The sequence below is a fragment of the Nuphar pumila genome, chromosome 7, assembly GCF_984573655.1.
Source record: "Nuphar pumila chromosome 7, dmNupPumi1.hap1.1, whole genome shotgun sequence".
NCBI classification, from domain to species: Eukaryota; Viridiplantae; Streptophyta; class Magnoliopsida; order Nymphaeales; family Nymphaeaceae; genus Nuphar; species Nuphar pumila.
Window position 1 is genome coordinate 64,673,048 of NC_143255.1, and position 5,227 is coordinate 64,678,274.

At 40.9% G+C, this 5,227-nt stretch overlaps 1 non-coding gene across 1 annotated transcript; it reads right to left on the reverse strand.

The window, feature by feature from the left end:
• Nucleotides 1–3,079: 3,079 nt before the first annotated feature.
• LOC149832363 (small nucleolar RNA R71) lies at nucleotides 3,080–3,182 on the reverse strand. Its single transcript, XR_016433442.1, has one exon. It is a non-coding gene; the product is annotated as a small nucleolar RNA R71 (small nucleolar RNA).
• Nucleotides 3,183–5,227: the final 2,045 nt, after the last annotated feature.

The window sequence follows — 5,227 nt, forward strand, 5'->3', positions numbered from 1 at the left end:
ACCGAGCCTAGGTCGAGTCAACCCCTAGTCTACACCCCCTTTGAGTCTAGTCAAAACCTAGCCTAGCCCAAGTCAAAGCCTAAACCGCATTTAGGTCGAGTCTAAGACCAAAGCCCAACCTTAGTCAAGCTTAGTGGAGTCAACCCTAACCTAAGTTAGGTCAATCTAGTCTACCTAACCTATCTAAGTCAAACCTAGTTGATTCAACTTAGTTCAAGCCTACCTAAACCGAGTTCATCCTAGTCTTGCTAGACCTAAATCCAAAACCCAACCGTGGTCAAACCTAGTCAAAGACCTAACTCGGGTAAAAACTTAGTCTAAACCTAATGAGTCAAACCGAGCTTACCTTAGTCCATTCGAGCCTAGTCGAACCTAAGTTGAGTCCAACTTAGTTGAGTCTAAGTCAACCCGAACCTAGTTGACTAAGTCTATCCTAAACCAAGTTCAAACCCTAGCCTAGCCTAAGTCCAAGTCAAGACCAATCCGAGATCGAGTCAACCTTAGCCAAACCCAACCCAACCTTAACTAAGATCAAACCGAGTCCACCTAAGTCAACCGAACCTAGTTGATTAAGGTAACTCAAAACCGAATCCAATTAGTGAGTCAACCTTAGCTCGAACCTATCTCTTTCAACCTAGTCAAATCGAGCCTACCTAATCCCATCCGAGTGCATCCAAACCCAAACTGAACCTACTCAAGTTGAAACCGATCCGAGTCGAGTCAACCAAGTGAAACCTAACCTTAGCCTTCGTTCTTTAGTTAAGTAAGTCATTTCTTATTATTTCTTTTGATTTCTATATTAATTAGTTTATTTATCTAATTTAGTTTTAGTGTAGAAGTGTGTGTACGTATAGCGTATTTATTTAGTATGTATGAAATGTGTTTCATTGTGGTTTGAATGATAGTTAGATATTAGTTAACTTAGTAGTTAGATTGTATTTTATTATTGAGCATAGTTGCATTTCCATTATTAGTTAACTTCGTTCTAGTCATAAATTGCTTGTAGTGTTTTGTTCGTCGTGCATTTAGTGTTTTCCTAATATTCATCTGCATATACACTGTTATACAGTGTCATTTAGATTGCATTAGGTGTAGATTACATTTGATAGGGGGTAAATAGGTTCATAAAGTGAATAGTGCACTCAAATAAAAACCAGATTTTTGTCCTGTCGCAACAGAATTATTTTCTGAGCAAAAATTCTGTGTTTTCCAATTTTTTTTCTTCTATTCACTTTATTAACGGGTTATTTAACTGCAGACCAAATTTCAGTTCATTCGGAGTTGATTTGGTCTGATTTTTAAGCGTTTTGTGAAAACCGCTTTTTCTGGATTCTAAATTACAGGACTGACGATATCCTGATTTTTTCCCAGATTTGAAACGCTTATATCTGGAGTTCCAGATACTGTTTTTCAATTCTGTAAAAACTGTCAATTTGTTTAATCTGTCAGTTGCAGAACAGAACAAATTTTGGGAAAATCGGACCTCGTTTGCCCTGTCAAACAGTGGTTTTCCGATAACCTGTCAGATTGCTAGTTTACACTAGTTAGGCGCAGTTTCGTAATTTTCTTAGTTTCGGCATTTTAGGTTTGTTTTCAGTAGTTTCTGTATTTTATAAGTTGCATAATCATCATACAGCATTAGTAGAAGTAATTTGGTTAATTTTAGAATTAATTTAGTATTTTATTTAATTTTTGTTTGATAAGTAGCATTTGTTTATTATTTTCGTAGAATTAGACATAGTTTTAATTGTTGTTTGCATAATTAAAATAGAAAACTAACTTTGTACTTTTCTGCATTTTTAGGTTGAAAAGCATATTTAGTTTCCAGGGTTATTATACAAGTGAGAAGATTCTCTAAGTGGCGAAAAGACAGAAATACCCTTGGTGTGGAGCAGAAGACTGAATGCTTGTTTAGTGTTCTTTTAGTGCTTAATTGTAGTTGTATTCACTTTATAATTGTAGATTGCCATTTGATATTAATAAATTAAATTTTCTAGAATTGTAGTTATTAATTCCTGTTCCCTGAGGATCGACCCGTACTTACCACTTTGTGGAAAGTCGGTTTTTATATTTTTGGTTGACGATTTTCCAAAGTTTTATTGAAAATAATTGTTTTAAAAAAGAGCCTTCCAAAATATCAACCAAATTTTGGCGCCGTTGCCGGGGAACGGCGAATTAATTACTTTATTTCTTAGAGTTTAATTTATTATTATTTTGTTTTAGTTAGTAATTAGTTGTTTTCTTTTTAGTTAGTAGGATTAGTAAGTGAATATAGGATTAACATAGTTAGTAAATATAGGATTCACATATTGTTCTTTTTAGGATTCACTTAATTATCATTCTGCAAGGAGCGATTAGACAGGTGGGTTTTAGAAAAAACATAGTTTGTGATTTCCTGTATTTATTTGTTTTAGCATTTTAGAATAGTTTACTTTGTTATTTAATTATTTAGTATAGAATTCTGACATAGCTATATAGCATATTTGTTTGTAGTTACTGTTATTTGCTTATTTACATTTTAGTATCTGTGCTAGTTTAATTTTTTTAGTTAGGTCGTTTGCTTACATCTGGTCTTAGTACCAGTGTATGCAGGGTCGACGAGGTCTAGGAACCCCATTACACCCATTTGTTGACAACCCAGAGAGAATTTTACATTCTCATCGAAGTTCGGCAACAATGGCTGACATGGATCCTCCACCTCCACCCCCAGTTCTTTCACGCCCTCTGCGGGAATACTTCATTCCCACAGACTATGTTCAGGCATCCTGCATTCGGAGACCCGATGTAGGAGCGCCACATTATGAGATTAAGGCCAACATTATTCAAATGCTTCCATCCTTTTATGGCCTTAGTCATGAGGATCCCTACCGACACTTAGATGAATTCCTCGAAATCTGTTCTACTGTTAAGATACAGAATTTCGATGATGATGCGTTGAGGTTGACTCTATTCCCTTTTTCATTGAAGGACAAAGCCAAGTATTGGCTAAAGTCCTTAGATTCTGTAGAAATAGAGTCCTGGGATCAGTTGCAACAGGAGTTTCTTCGGAAATACTTTCCCATTGGTCGCACGAACCAATATCGTAGAGCCATCACTAGCTTTTCAGAGCTAGATGGTGAGCGCTTTCATGAGACCTGGGAGAGAATGAAGGATCTCCTCAGGAAATGCCCCCATCATCAGGTGCCGAAATGGCAACTGGTGCAGAGTTTCTATGATGGATTGTCTGACAAGAATCGTCAGATGATCGACTCTTCATGCGGTGGGACATTCATGCTGAAGAGCGAGGACGAAGCATGGAGGCTATTTGATACATTGACCGAGAATTCACTCCACCATGCTTCGAGCTCTCATTCTGATAGAGCCACACCCAGCATTCAGAAGAAAGCTGGTGTTCTTGAGATTGGTCCATCTACTGCACTACAGTGCAAAGTAGACACGATTGCTCAGAAGCTGGACCAGCTTCTCTCAGGACCATCCACTACACAGCAGGTGTGTACTCTTTGTGCCATTCCGGCACACGAGATCACTGAGTGCCCTTCAGTAGCTCAGTACCCTGAATTTGTTCAAGAACAAGTTCAGGCAGCTCAGGGTTACGTCAGACCGCCAAATAACCCATTTTCATCGACATATAATCCGGGTTGGCGTAACCATCCCAATTTTTCATGGAAGAATCCACAGTCTTTTATACAGATGCCTTCTTCCTCTCAGCCAGTTCGGCAGCCATCTTTTACTCAGCAATTTCAAAGACCGAACTATGCTCAGTCTTCTTCTTCTTCAGTTCCTTCCCCGATTCAGCAGGAGTCTGCCCCGCAGACATCTTTTGAGGAGAGACTTCTCCAGGCATTCCAAGAGGTGAAAACCTCTAATCAGAACGCCTTCGAGAAGTGTAGCCAGATTTTGAGCTCGCATACGCAGTCCATTGCGAAGTTAGAGTCGCAAATGGGACAGTTAGCTGAGGCTATTAGTAGGAGACCCGAGGGTACATTGCCGAGTCAGGCTGTCATGAACCCGAAGGGTAAGGACCAGATGACTGGAGGCCTATTTCATACTGGGACACAGCAGCAGGCTAAATCAGTTATGGCCTTGAGGAGTGGACGTGAGTATCACGTCGAGAGCAGAGAGCGAGAGAGTAGAGAGAAGATAGAGGAGCCAGAGACCATTGTTTCACCTACGTCGGCTCAATCATCATCCCCATCCCCATCATCACCTTCATCATCTTTATCCTCAGAGAAGAAGAAGGATAGGAGTGAGCCTTCTCGCAAAGAGGAGGAGCCAGCAGAGTATATTCCCCCACCACCCTATCCCAAAGCATTAGAGTCTCCCGGTTATAGAGGGAAGCAAGGTGCGAAGATCCAGGACATGCTTGATATCTTCAAGCATGTGCAGATCAACCTACCTTTGCTCGATGCTATTCAGCAGGTGCCGGCTTATGCCAAATTCCTGAAGGAGCTATGTACGCAAAAGAGGAAATCCAGAGAGCGAGTTCCTAACAGGGTCCATCTGACTGAGCAGGTGAGTTCAGTACTTCAGCATCAGACACCACCAAAGCTCAAGGACCCTGGAGCCCCTATCATTGCTTGTACTATAGGGAACATCCGGATAGAACGCGCATTGCTCGATCTTGGAGCAAGCGTGAACATTCTGCCCGGATATTTCTTTGATTCTTTCGGGCTAGGTGAGATGAGATCGACTCCGATTACACTTCAACTGGCAGATCGTTCCGTCAAGGTACCGAGAGGTGTCTTGGAGGACGTGCTAGTTAAAGTGGATGACTTTTATTTTCCAGTCGATTTCATTATCCTTGATATGGAAGGAGTAGACAGCCAACACCAGACTCCGATTATTTTAGGCAGACCATTCTTGGCGACTGCCAATGCATGCATCAACTGTAGGACCGGAGCCATGGATCTCTCATTCGGCAATAGGAAGGTAAAGTTGAATATTTTTAATGCCGCAATGGGACCAGCAGGAGACATGGACTGCTTTCATATAGACATTGCACAGGAGTTAGTGGAGGAGCAGCCCGAGTTGTACATTACTGAGGATTCTTTAGATTTGTACCATATAGAGAAGAATAGCTGTGTAGATAGTGTAGATGTGTCTAGAGTGTCGTCGGAGAGACCACCTTGGGGAGCGGTCAGGGAACCTCTTCCACCACTTGCGGAGACCCCCGCCAAATCGTCGATCGAGTCGCCTCCGAAACTTGAGTTGAAACCCTTACCAGATT